This window comes from Phymastichus coffea, unplaced genomic scaffold, assembly GCF_024137745.1.
Source record: "Phymastichus coffea isolate CEN01 unplaced genomic scaffold, Cenicafe_Pcof_1.1 PCOF00001, whole genome shotgun sequence".
Classification (NCBI taxonomy): domain Eukaryota; kingdom Metazoa; phylum Arthropoda; class Insecta; order Hymenoptera; family Eulophidae; genus Phymastichus; species Phymastichus coffea.
The window spans coordinates 5964019-5979133 of record NW_026706812.1 but is presented as its reverse complement, the minus strand read 5'-3'; the positions used below and the strand labels follow the sequence as shown (position 1 = coordinate 5979133).

General features: G+C 37.5%; 1 protein-coding gene across 4 annotated transcripts in view; it reads left to right on the top strand.

Annotated features, from left to right (window-relative positions):
- LOC131675389 (anaphase-promoting complex subunit 1) overlaps positions 1–15115 on the top strand; it is an 896320-nt gene that overhangs the window by 20302 nt on the left and 860903 nt on the right. The gene's annotated exons all lie outside the window — the stretch shown is intronic.

Below are 15115 nucleotides of genomic sequence, written 5' to 3'. Positions count from 1 at the left end.
CGGGAATCGTCAACAGAGTTTCCCGCAGTGGCCGCGCGAGCGCCACTAAGCAAGGGAGACAGCGCCGCCAAGCGGCGAGTTGGGGGAACCCAACTCGGAGTATCGAGGAGACTCTGCGCAGGCGCACTCCAAGACAAGGTAGGTTGATGTGCTTCGAGCACATAGATAACTAGGCGTCGTTTGGTCATTATATAGGTACGTTCAAGAGATATTTTAGACTAAACGGCAGCCTGTTACAAAATGTAATTCTTAACTTTTGTTCTGTCCTTTAGTTTTATTATAGATTAAGAAATATTTTTGTAAAATTAGAGTACCACACACACAATTAATTTTAAATAGAATTAGTTTAAATAATTAAAGGCCAGAATAGCACATAGAGGGCCCAAAGCACTAAAATGAGGCCACACCCGCAGACTCCGCCCCCGGCCAATTAGGGTTCGAATTTCGGTTACGCTTGAGACACTCTCCAAATTTTCCAATCAATTAAGTTGAGAAACTTTGAGTTCTTCATGCCCAAAAATGACAAAGATTTTCGAGTGGGAGTCTCCCGCGAAAAAGTATAAAGAGAGCTTTTCAAGAAAATTAGGGAGTGTTATTTTCTAAATTTAGTTCGTGTAACCATTCCAAATTAGTTTTGCTGTTTTTCAAAGTTCGTCCAGTTCGAAAGTTCTAGTTATTTTTTCCAGTGTGTGTGTGGGAAATTAAGGCAGAAGTAAGTAAAGAAAATCAAAATAAATTTTTTTACTCTAATTTCTTTCTATATCCTTTTTTCTCCTGATTTTTTCCTATTTTAGTTTCGCGAACGGTCTGCCTTTTAGATAGTTACACTCGATTGCCAAGCGTGTGGTCGAGTGCATATTAGATAGGTTATTTACGTTATTTTATCGCCTAGAGTGTGGTAAAATAACGCGAAGCATTGCTACATTGTCAAGTGTGTGGTTTAATAAAGCTTCGATCCTCCGTCGCCGAAAAAAGGAATTTCCCGCGATAGTGGTAACGCACGTCCCGGTTATTGTCCGCAAGGATAGACCAAAAAGTGCGCCTGAGAATTGTTTCGTCAACCGACGTTACACTACATAAACTGCACCAGAACTTTGTGAGCTTGCAATCGTTTCTTCACTGGATGGTTGTGTTGGCAATAAGTAAGCTTTCGATCCTAAAACAAGTATAATTCAATCATCAACTAGAGCGGATAGAGATATTAACGAGTGAAGATATTTGTCTGAACTCAAAAGTCTAAGCTTGGATGTTATATATTAAAACAAAAAAATATGTACTTGTTATAATTTCTGTTGCTTAGACGATATTTGCATCTTCAGTAGATTCGGTTTCGCTAAAAGATACATTTTGACTGAATTTTTGACTGAGTTTTGCATCAACTTCAGTTTGTTCTGCAGACAACGATTGACCAGATTCTTCAACGTTTATTTTAGAACTCTCTTCATCTGGAATAAAATAGAATTATGAAAAACCCCCCCAAAAAAAAAATATCATATTATTACATATTATTATTGCATTATTTACCAGAAATATTTTCAGATTCTGTAACAGATAATTCAGATTTTATAATATGAACTGGTTTAGACAGAAATGCCTTTTTTCCACCTGATTCATTGAATCAAGTAACGCTAATGAACCTTTTTTAGTAATGTCAAATACATTATTTATTTCAGAAAGGAAATCATTGACTTTTTTGCTCGACCTTCCGTGAAAGTTTCTTGCTGCTGCATAGTCGTGATACAGTTTCTGTAATTTTTCACTGCAATGATCAATTCTTTTGATTGTTATTGATGAACTTTCCCATATATTTATAACTTTCATTATCACAGTCTTAATAGCGTTGGTTAATTTTTGGAATTGCATATTCTGTGTTTCGTACAGCAGTCTTTTGAGAACATTTATGAGCTTGAGATATTTGTAGCTTATAGCTTGAGATACTTGGTAAGTATCTCTTATCAAATTCGGAAATCAAGTTATTTGATATATCGCATAATTGTAAGTTTTGTTGAGCAGAAGCCAATCTAATGTAAACCGGTAAGATTCTCTGTCTTTCAAATTATTTGAAAACACAGTAGAATAAATATCCTGCAAAAAAATGATTACATAATTAAAAGACTCAAATCTCACAGAACAGAATTTCATTAAAAATGTTCTGTGTTATTATAGGGTTTCCAATTAATGTTTGTTTTTAAAAAATACGTAAGTGCTTACAAATTTAATGAATTTCTTTAGATTTGATTAAAAAATAGTTTTGGAGATTTTCTTGATTGAAAGATTTACCATTTGAAAATAAATTTTTTCAACTTTATAGCTTTCTTACATTGAATTCAAATGCTCAAATTTTTGAGATTCCATTTAATGTTCAATTTTGTAATTGAATCTTGTGGCTCTATACATATTGATTAAAGTTGCTTTCTACCTCAAAAATGACTCCAAAATCTATTTTTGGGTTATTGCAGATACATAATCTATAAATCCCATAGAATGAGACAAATTAATCACCGATACGAAAAAAAAATTTTTAGCTCGAAATCGATAGATAAACTAACAAAGGGTTATAAATAACAATCTTAGTTTTTTCCTTTAAATGCGCTTTTCTCAGCTTTTAGTTTTCAAGAATTCAAACTGAGCTTTTCGTCAAGGATTTATTTTTTTTAAGTACCGGGTGGGCTTCCTAGTTTCTTTAGCACCTGCCGAACAATTGTTACCTATGGAAAAAATGAGATATTAATTTTCATATTCATAATGTTCAATGAAAAATCAGGAAATTTAGACTTTTTCAGAGAAAATTAATTTGATTTTGAACTTTTTCTGTTGTAATTTGAATAGAATTGTTTTTCAAATTTTTATATTAGATAACCTTTATTCGGTGTGGCTTCCCCAACCAAATGAGCCCCCGTAGAGTTATTTTTCATGAAAAATTGTAATACCAAGCTCATTTTGAACATGTATAAAAAAATGATAAAATATTACCTAAACATCCTTATAACTTATGTTTAAAAAATTGTAAAAATATGGGGTTTGTTGGAAAGAGCTTCTTTTTCCACATAAAATATATGGTAAAAATTTCAAGTATTTAACTTTCATATTAAGGAAAATAGAAAATATGGTAGAAAGCTACCTGAAGCAAATTATTGACTTTAATACACGAATGAAATGAACAATAGACCACTATAAAATCATAAAAACACACCAAGTAATAATTATTAGAGTTAATAATAGTTTTCAAAGATACTTCAAAGATTTATTTAATATTTTATCTATCTTTCATTTGTCTAAATGTTTGTGTGCAAAGATACATTGAAAACTAATCAAAATTTCGATGCCAATCAATCTACTGCATTGAAATTGGTAATTGCATTATAGAATCTTAGTATAAATTAAACAAAGAGATCTATATAAACTGAACATTCACGATAAATAACAAAACCTTGCAGTCTAATGAATTCAACAAACCAAAGCTATTATTATAACACTTAACAAGAAATCGTATTAAGCAAGTTATCTTTTAAAAATTTCTATTAATACTGCAATGAAATTTGATAAAGACTAATAAAATAACTTTTTTCCTATGAAAATATCTGTAAGCCATCTCAATATTGAACCATGCAGACGATTGACATGGAGTTAATAGAACAGATTTTGTCCAATCAGAATATTACAGGATAATACTATTCAATTCCGATATATGTTATTAGATTATCTTCTAAAATAATCACTTCTTCATTTTTCAATATTTTGGTGAGATAGCAACAACTCTTCATAGATTATAATAGAATTTACTGTTCACATGATGTTTTTACACACAAGCTTTATAGATTAGCTTCCATAACATCTACAGCATAGTAATTAATTTACTTTCCTTAAATTTTCAACATTGAGAGTAAGCTGATAGTTGACAATATGTTTAAATGTTTATACCTTAGTGGATTTTTATACAGTTAAACCGTATACTTATGTTATTGCACTACTAGCAGGATGTTATAGGAAGAGCATATCTAAACCACGATAATAAACACACAGGTAGATTGGCAACTCTGTTAGTAGAATGAACGCTAGACTTTTGAAAGTGTCCGCTTGAGCAGCGCTGCAGTCGCGCGTAGATATGATTTTTTTCCGATTCATGTAGATTTCATTCTTCGTTTTTTCTATCAAGATTGGATGACTGTAACTCGACAGAGACAGTATTTAGGAAGTTCCGCGGGCTATAAAATTAAAGGTTTTCAACTCTATTTTCTCTTGGAGAAATTTATTTGGGCCTGCAATAATGATGACACATCCGTAAACTCGAAATATCGAAAAATACGATTTTTAATGAATTTTTCTCTTTTTCAAAAAGCTATGTTTCGGCGAAAAAATATTCTTTTGATTCCAAATAATTACTAGAAGTTTTGTTTTCAACCACATAAATGGATTAAATATACTGGGGGTCCTTAAAATATTTATATACAAGATGCGGAGCTTGGAACTGCGAAAATTTTGAAAAAAATAAAAAAAAAACGTTTTTTTAAAAGTGAAACCGTAAAATTTTTTCTTTTGCTGGATTTTATGATTTGGTTCTTAGATTTAAGATATAAATAAACGATTTTCATGCCGGGAGCCGGTATTTAAGCGTTTTGAGAAATAACGGTCACTCTAGTGGACATAGAAGCGCGTAGTATCTGGGTCGGAGCATTGGTGGAAGTCGCGGAGGCGGCGAAAGCGCACCGCGATGTTTTAGGTGTAAGCAGCTATGGCATTATGCTAACGCGTGTTTAGGGGCTTCGGTATTGTGTCAGGTTTGTGATACGCCGGGTTTTGTATTCAAGGATTGTCCTATGTGTGCAGGTAATTTGAGAGCACAGGGAAACTCGTAGGCGTGGGCCGGTATTCGCTCACCGGCTCCTGCGTAAATTTCGCTCGAGTGAGCATGGCTGGCGTTACAGGAACATCGGGAACGGATGGCGTGCAGAGCGCAAGCTTTGGCGAGCGTAACTAGGAGAGAGTGGCTCGAGACAGGCGAGGCGGTTTTCACATCCGCCAAGAACCCGCCGGGCTTGAGCACAGGCGATAGGGCAATGGAAGGAAGGAAAAGAGAGTTAGATCGTATACTCGTAGTCGGGGACGCGTGTAGTGAGCAGACCGGCTTCAGAGCGATCTTCTGGGAGAATCTGTTGAATAGATGCGAACGATTGAGAGTAGCTGACTTCATCAGTGAAAAGTTTTTGCAATCGGTTTTTGTTCGCGCTCGTACTAGCGATAGAGGGGCAGAGGTCACACAGAGGCGATGCGTTAAGCGAGGTGTGTCTTTACCCGCCTCCAGTCAGGACACGTGGCACAGGAGAAACCGCGAGGCTTAACGGGATCGGAAAAGGTGATGACAGGAGAGCCTGAACGAACGGGGAAAGAAAGCGTAGGTTCGGGGCCGCACCGTTGAGGGCGAAAACCCAAGCAGGACAAGCGAAGCGCTGAACAGGAGTCAAGTCGAGCGGACCGCGGAAATGCCGTTCATACGCTCCTTGAGTCCTTCAGCGGGTTTTGAGGTCAGGAAGCGGGGTGATGAACAAGTCGAGTGAGCAGCGACGGAGGCGCTGCGATGCTCCTTGAGGTCGCCCACGCTGGTCGATTTAGCAACGAATGGGTCGGCGAAGGATACAGTAGGATACAGAAGGAATACAGTAGGGTCGTTGCCGAAGACGTGAGTTTACCGGAAAAGGTGGCAGAAGCACCTTTTGTTTTAGTGGAGGGGAAGGCCGAAGCAAGCTCGAGAAGCTCTGCTGCAGAGAAAACAATTCATAGGGATGTAGCGCATATAGTCTAGAACAGATTTTTCGTCACGATCAATATTAACGATACGAATTACTCGGCTTTCCTTGATTTGGGTGCGCAAGTGACCGTCGTAGGCCCAGGGTTAGCGAATAAGTTTAAGTCGCGACTGAAAGCTCCGACTATAATAGTGAAGGTAGTCTCGGGCGAAGAACCAGGTGCGCTCGGAGATCTGCAGTTGCACCTGGAGATCGGTGGAAACTGCGGAGTCTTGACTGCATGTGCGGTGGTGAGGAGCGTGCACGATCTGATACTCGGTGTTGATTTTTGGAACGAGTGGATGGAAGAATTGAGTATAGAAAGACGTGAATGGAGGTTGAAAGGCTCAAGAACGTGGATCCCGCTTGCAAGTAACGAAAATAGATTGGCGTATATATATGTACGGAATGCGCGGGATTGACTAGATATCGTGAAACACAACTAGAGCAAGTATTGGCACTCGTGCACAGTATTGTGCCGAAGCCCGGAGCCGCGTCGGCCGTGACGAACTTGATAAAGCATATCATAGACGTCGGTGACGCGCGGCCTATCAAAACGCCTCTGAGGCGAATGTCGCCTCCGATTTTGAGCTTTGCGCAGGAGGAAACGATGCGGATATGGCGCGGGAATTATAAGACCGTCGGATAGTCAGTGGAGTAGCGCGCCGGTGATCGTCAAGAAGGCAGACGGAACGTATCGATTTTGCCTGGTCATTCATCCGGTTAATAAAGTAACTAAAATTGATGCATATCTGATGCCTAACTTCGATTCGATTTTAGACTGGCTGCGCGGCGCGGTTTTTCTCGAAAATCGATTTACGGTCAGCATTTTGGTAGATCCTGTTAGAGGAAAGCAGCAAACAGTATACTACATTCACGGTACCGGGACCAGGACTATGGAAATTCGAGACGATGCCGTTCGGTCTGGTGAATGCCCCCGCAATGTTTGTGCGATTTATGGATACTTTGTTTGGCCCGAAGTACTCGCCGAACGTATTCTGGTATATGGATATTTTAGTGCAAGTTTCGAGGATCATATAGCTTGGTTAGATCGAGTGTTGTGTAGGTTAATGAAGGTAGGTCTAGAGATAAACTTAGAAAAGTCGAACTTCTTATTACATATTTTGGCTATCGATTAGACTGCGAGGACCTGCGCCCCGGTCCGGAAAGAATTCAGCCGATCCTGGATAACCTGGCGCCAAAGAACATAGAGCAATTGCGTCGATTTTTGGGTATGGTTGAGTGGTTTATGCGCGATTCATCGAGAATGAAAGCGATACCAAAGTACCGCTTACGAAAGTGATCAAAAAGTATCAATCGTGGGTGTGGGGCGACGAGCAGCAGGAGGCGTTTGAGCAGTTAAAACGAACGCTTACGGAGGCTCCTGTGCTCGCACGGCCGGATTTTAAGCGAACGTTTTATCTGCACTGCAATGGTTCTTTGTACGCGGTACGGACGTTCTTGGTGTAGATATTTGAGGACAGAATCCGCGTCGCCGCTCTTTTGATTGTTAAGCATTTGAGAATATGCTTAAATATGATTATTAACAAATATGGTTAAAGAATATCGAGAGTGATCATTGTGTGCGCCCGTTATTCCCTTCCTCTCCATTAAATATCCAAAATGCCAACTTCATGACGAGGCCCATCGTCACCGTTCAGAGGAGCGAAAGAGTCTCCCTTACTTTCCCCTTTTTAATAATTTGTGACACGGCGCTTAGGCATGGGCTCTTGCATGGCTTGTGGGAGTTATTAAAAAGTATAATTACCCAAAAGGCGCTAGTAAAGCCTAAAATAAAAAAAATAAATAAATTAATTTAATCATTAGTGTCACAAATAATTCACCATTAATTTCACGTCTAGTATCTTCAAAAATAGCGAATAATTCTTTTGATATTCAAGTGTTACTTGATTTTACTGTTGCAACTCGTTGCAAGTTTTTGTGTTCCGAGTTCCGAGAAGCAACATTTACGCGTTTCCCGAAGAAGTATTTGGTACATCTTGTGAAATCGGTTTTGTATTATTATTATTTTTATTCCTATTTACTTAACTATTTTTATAACTTGACTTATTATTTTCAATAGTTATACTGTTAATTTGTTGTTCTATGCCACTATCTTTTTGAGTATGTCGTGAACTAATATAATCATCATTATCTAGAGAAGATGAGATTTTAATAATGTCTGAAATCTTTTTGTCTGTTTTGAACTAATAACCGTACATCTCTATCAAAATGTCGAGATAGTTCATCTATTAATTCTTCCTCATCTAAATTTTCATTTATATTAAATGCTAAGTTTAGTTTACGTATTGCAGAATTATAACGTGTGAATTACCACCAAAATATTTACTGAATTCTATTTCACAAGTAATATTTCTACGTATTTCCGTGTTCCAAAATTTATCTTTGAATAATATTTTTGAATCTTCTAAGTTTTTTATCTCACGCTGTACTAAATCGTATTACGAAGAATTTACTCCTATCATAGATTGAGATAGCGAACATAATAGCTAAGCAGTATTATAATTATTTGCTTGCAAATAACGTTTGAGATCATTTAAATATTTTACTGGACGATATTTATAACTATCATCAAAAACTGGACATGTTAAAGCAGGTTGCTTAATCGTTTCAATAATAGTTTCATTTACAATATATCTATCATTATTTTTAATTTTATTGTGACAGTGTTATAGCGATGTTTGCTAGCCCTCTGTGCGGTACTTTCCTCGCATGAATGCAGCGACCAAGTGTACGCTATATAGCGACTACATACTTGTGTCGTTGCAGGATCGGGAGAGAGGAGCGCGACGGTCAGCGAAGTGCCGCCGTGAGTGCGAGTGAGAGCGAGAAGAGCGAGAGAGAGAGAGAGAGAGCGATATCGGCCGATTTTTGACGGTAAGAGAGGTGGGAGCGCGGCGGCAAGTGGCTTAGAAAATTAAGTATGAACAGGGCCAGTTGCGCGTGAGCTCTCGAGCAATTAGGGCCGCCTAGAGAAGGACAGGATGGGACAAAGATTCCTGCAGGAGAACTGCTGCCACTAGTGCGATTGCCACGTTTGCCAGAAGGAAGAATTCGTTCGAAGCCAAGCCAGTTCAAGCAGCGACCATTCGCCGTCCACGAGGCAAAGGCCGTGCGGCGGCCCTTCCTGCAGCAACACCGATCATCGCCAGGACGCCATTTCCTGCTGGATTACGCTTTCGCCGTCTCTCCACCGACGGACCGTCGGTGCCCGGTGGGTCCATAATTAGTTTTATCTCTTTCGCGCCATCTCTCGCTTATTACGGGTGTTCGGAAATTAAGATTAAATTGAAATTAAATTAAGCGATCTCGCTCGCGTGATCCCGCGAATTCTGGTCGCGGAAAAGGCTGAGCGAGCGCGCTCGCCACAGCGAAGAGAATCTTGTAGCGTTTATTTGTAAAGGGCGTCAATAAATGAGATCGTCAAGTGTATTATATTTTAATTAACGAGTCATTCATTTGAATCATCCACCCCAACTAGAGAGAACTTCGGCCCGTGAAAGACAGCGCCGGCTTTCTTTACCGCGATTGAACCCGATAAAAATTAGCAGAGCTCAGCCCAAGGCGCACGGTGGCTGTACCCTCTCGTATAATCAATATTTTCGCGAAGTACTGAAAATGTTTCATTCATTTCCATAGTAATATTATTTCTTACGCGTATAATATCATTGAAATTATCCTCGCATCTTTCTTTTAAAATAGCAATAATTTTATTCGATTTTTCTAAATTTGATTCTAAGTTTTTAATTATTTCATTTTGTTCAATAATTTTTTTTGTCAATCTATCGACTTTATTACGCAAATTATTTATTTTTTCCGAAATTGTTCTAAAATCATTTTGCTATTTAAATTGATCAGTATGAAATGTTTTTAACTCATCTACTACGGCCCTTTCCCATTCGTGCGTTCTTTCTTGTTGCACAGACAATTCCTGACCAATTAGTGATTCACTAAGTTCGTTTAGAATTGTTTTGGTCCAGTAACTCTGTAGAGTTATAGATTGAACGTTTGTCGTTTGACATTTTAATAATGAAATCAAAGAAATGCAAAAGATAAAAATAATCCAAAAACTACTTATTGAAACTTAATGAATGATATTTTTCTTTAAATCAATTAATTTTAATGATAGAAAATTTTTAACAAATGATTATATAAACAAATTAACTATTTTTCAAAATTATTGTTAATAAAAAATTAAAAAAACTATATACTTCATAATATTAAAAATATATTTAAACAATTAATCCAATAAATAACAAATATAAATTAAGCACCGGGAGCTGGTCTTGATGCCATTATATGTTCCACAGTGTGTGCTAAAAAATCGAAATCCGATATCATATTTCTCAAACTAGTATCAATTAATCACATGTTATATTTCTAATTGTCACCTAGATTAACAAATGCATTTACAAGTTCCGTATATAAATCACGTAATTCACTTAATTCTTTTTCTAATGATGCATTTTTATAAATCATCGCACGCATTTGCTTATTTCTTTTCGGTATATTTAATTAGAAACTAATGAATAACAAACAAATTAACGCAAACTAATGTTACAAGAGTCCTGTCACGGTCGCCCAATGTGATGTTCGTATCACTTATTATTTATATTATTGTTCATCATCTCGTGGTCTGTCACGTTAATGAGTAAGAATTTGTTTCGTTTTTCAAAATGCTTCTAATTATTACTTTGAAATAAAATAATAAATATTATATGATTATATGTGTGAGATTTCAAGGAAAGATAGACTTTACCTTAGTTTCTTATGGTGCGAAGTGACTCATAAGCAGAGTTTAAGTCTTTCTTATAAAAGGATGTGATTCAGCCCAAGTTTCTCATAGCGCGAAGTGTTCTATGAGTCGAGCATAAATTACAATAGGAAAAGAGAGGATTTGCCCAGTTAATCACTTGATAGAAAGAACTTAGATATTAGTCAAGTTTATCCAATCTCATGCGCTCACTTTGCAAGGCTAGGCCTATTTTTGCAGGACAGCTTTCTGCGAGTCGTTTACGCAATTGTGCGAAATCATTTTCCAAATTTACAAGAGAACAAACAGCAATAATGAAATTTTAAAACATGTAAACTTTACAAAAGTAAATATTGATCATTTTAGTATAATATAGAATTATCGCAATGAGTGTCGTCGAAAGTTATTAACTAATAAAGTTAATTAATGTGATAGCACAATATTTTCAATAAAACAATAATAAAATTTTACACAGATTAATAGTTTATCACTAGTAGAAGTAATTTATAAAATGAAATGCTTAAATTAGTTAATAACATTTGAATTATAATAAATTTTTGTATTTGTAACGGTTTTTTGTAAAATCTTATAATGCAAATCCTAAATTAGTTACATAAGATTAATAAATTATAAAGTTATCATTATTATGTACAAATTTAATGCTTTCGATCTACAATTTATAACGGGGTCGGTGCTCCGTCTTTTTATTTATGCGCGCGATGAGTGCGCGGAATTGTCGAAACGTTCAAACTCGCCAACCGGAGAGCAGGAGGGAACGGGAGTCGGTCAATCAACCTTCTACCGGCGAGAAATAATAACATCAATATTACAATCAATATCACATGCGAGATCGTTTATTTTCTCTTTTCTCCACAATATATTCGGCCCGCGTGTTTATGTTTACAAAGCGCGCGCGCGTCAATAACATGCAGTGTCGGAGCGTTCGCGGCTTTTTGTTCGTCGAGTTAATGCATGCACGCTTTTTACTGAGCACGAGAGATTAGTTATTAGCAATCTTACAAGAAATCACGATACTAAACTGGCCAGCTTACCTTTGTATTGAGCGTACTACTCGCAACGAGAAAGAAGGCAAATTCGTTAGCGCCCGTCCTTCATGAGCACAGTCCGCTCTCGGTTTTCGCCCTCGATGGCGAAAACACCCACTCACGCTCACTCACACGCACTCAGTTGTCGCGAGCGCGGAAATATCACACCTATTGTTCGTAAGATCGGCGGGCTCACTGCTTATTTCCTTTGGAGATTTTTCTTTTGGCGGAGAACTCTGACTTGCTGTTAAACGGCTGAAAGATCGTATAGCTAATCCTCGACTGATTCATTTATCTTCGCGCGCGTTCCGTCCCGTCTCGTGCCGAATTCCCTCGTTACACACATTTTCCCCAACCGATAGGTGCTGCCCTCGCAGGCAGCCGCATGGTTGGGCTGCTAGCGCTAATAGGACGTTTACCGTCACAAATTATATATTTAAATAAATTATTAATTGTTTATTGATAAAAGTAATAATTAGACTGTTATCAACGAAACCAATTCTTACTCATGTTTCTAAGATATTTATCGTGAATTTAGAGTATCTGCATTATTCTGATAATTAATATTTACAATGTAATAAACAAATTAATTTTGCATGTTAAAATTCAATATAATTTAGTAATTAAACGCAATTAAAATTATTATAATCTAAATTTATGTCCTAAAGTCTATATAAAATGCTTTGTTTCATCAAAATTACTTTTAATTAACATATTTTAATAAAATAGAAAAAACTATTATATCTATATCTATAAGTAGGTGACGTCACGCTCGTTATATGGTCATGAAATTTGACTCTGCTACTAAGACAATCACATAATATATGAGGTGGCGCCATTTAATATGCAAATTGATGTAAACAGATTGATGAGTTTAGCGGGTTGCAGTGATTCAGCGAAATACGAAAATAGCTCATAGATAGGACCGTTACATTAACGATGTCAATACTACTGTACTATAATTGAAAATACTAGTCGTATGTTTATTATTTGTTTGAAATGAATTTTTAATATTGTGACGGAGAATCTCGGCTAGGCCGATCTCGTCCGTTTAGCTCTCGCAAATGTCCGTGCGCCGTGCCAGGCTGAGAGTGTGTACGTTTGGCACACACACTCATGCTTGGACTTTTTGTTTGCGAGGTGCTGAACACGGGCTGAGCTGACGACTGGAGCGACGCAGATGGCGCAGAAGAAGAGAGAAAGAGAAAGAGAGAGAGAGAGAGAGAGCGCTCGAATTGCGGATCGCCGCGGAAAATTCGGGAGTCTCTGCTAAGCAATGAGCAGAGAAAGTCGCGCGCGCGGATAAACCGAAAGGTCACGGTTTTTCGAGTTGGCCTCGAGACCTCGTCAACGTTTTGTTCGTTTTTGGAGACACGCCTGGTGCGCGGACGAGTATCGGAGAGTGAGGCTGGGTCGCGCCCAGCCGTGTCCCGAAGTATACCCGGCACCGGTGCGCGGGTGCGTGCGCGAGCAGTCAGGACGGGCTGTCGTCCAGGACAATAAAAGGGCGGCGAAGACAGCAGCCACAACGATCAACGAGCGGGTTGCGGTTGAGGCGGCAATATTGTGGAGCGAGAAAACAAATAGTGGCGACAACAAGTATCAGCGAGACGGTCAGCGAGGAGCACACCAGTGACGTCACACTGAAGAGCGCTCTAGCCGTCAGAGAGGCTGAAGGTCGAGGTCGGTGCCGTATTTTTCTCTTGATTCTCTTTCTCTCTTGCATGTTTGGGCGTCAGTCTATGGTTGGTAGCACAGCTGACCTGCTGGCTACCCGTTAATAGCCTATCAGCGAAAAGTGTTTGTCGGGCATTTGTATAATATCTAGTTTTTATAAGGGAATCGGCAGGCTGACCAGCCACCGATTCACGTTCGCGTTCGCGTTTGTTATTGTACCGCTCGTAGTGTGTAAGTCCGAGGTTGCCGTATTGTAATCGTTTGTTGACAATGAAAGACTAGCGTATTAATCCGCTGTGGTGTTTATTCGCCGCTGTATCACTCCTCATCCCGACTCCGAATCTGTGCGTTTAACGTGTTTATGCTCGACGCGTTATTCAGTCGTGGGAACGTCTTTTGCTTCCCAAATCCCCGAATAAATAATTTGTGCGGACGGTCGCGAGCAGCCCAGACGGGTACGGCCGGAATTCTCCGTTACAATATTCATGTTAAATTAATTAACCATTTAAGCAAAATCAAATGAAGTGTACTGTTTCTTTAACGCTTCAACACTCGCCGGATCGGTAGTTTTTTATTTATCGTTATTTATTGGTTATTTTTTAGAGCAACTTTTGTACTTATATTTTTAGGATTTTATTTATTTCAAACTTTTATTTGAGAACAGAATAAGCGGTAGTTTTTGAAAAAAAGCATGTTTGAATAAAAAATATTTTTTTAGTGACTTATTGAAAATTATAATTCGACACTCAACAAACGACAATATGTGAACATCGTATAAAACGTATATGGTGAAAAATTAATAAGATACATCGAAATAAATTATTGCACTAAACAATTATGATTCAAGCACTGTCGTATTTTGCTTTCTTCTTTATATCTTGACTACTTTTAATGCTATCTCTAATCCCACTTATTACCTCATTTGAACGTAGAATTTCCCGCTCTTTTCATATTCCGTATCCGGAGTTAAAAATAGGGGGTTCGATTTAAAAAAACAGAGTTGACCTTCAAATGACCTTGAAAATTATCTCCAAGTTTGAAGTCAAGGTCACCACCACATGTAATTATCTTGAAAACTACGTCCAAGATCAAATTTATTCGAAAAAACTGAACATTTTCCGTCATTGATTGTTTATAAATAATTGAATAAATAAATTTTCAAATTTGTAATCAAAGTATTACGAAGCCTAAATACTAATGATAGTATATAAATTTATTCGAGAGGGATTGAGCTAAGAACGGTCGTGGTATGGATAAAAAACTGAAAAAATTTAGATGTATCAAACATGATACGCTGCCCCTGCAAGGGTGAAAATGGTCCACCCTGTATAATATGAAAAATAGAACGAATTGTGATTTGATTATAATTCGGTTACTAATCTTGTATTGATATAAAATTTACACTTATTTTCAACACTCGGCCTAGTTAAAAAAACATTTTCGGAATTTCAAAAGATTTTGTTTTAAAAATAAAGAAGATCATGCTTTCTAACGTCTTTTTAAAAGACTCTTTTCATGCAGAAAAAAACACATTTTACGTATTTTCTCATTAAGAAAATAATAAGTATCGATTTCCATGAAAAGAACTGAAACCACTTTGATTTAACCTTAAAAATCAACCTGAAGGTCGAACTCAAGATTACTATTGTTTGACCCTGCTATTATCTTCAACTTTTGACTAGCAATTTTCTGTGCACCACTACCTTTTAGTTTCTTTTGGGTTATGAGGATGCCCTGTTGAAAAGCAACAGGTAACTTTATAAGGACCAAAAAATATAAAGACGGTTGAAGCACGTGACTCTTACTTGCCGGATAGTCTACTGCCGGTTCGTCCT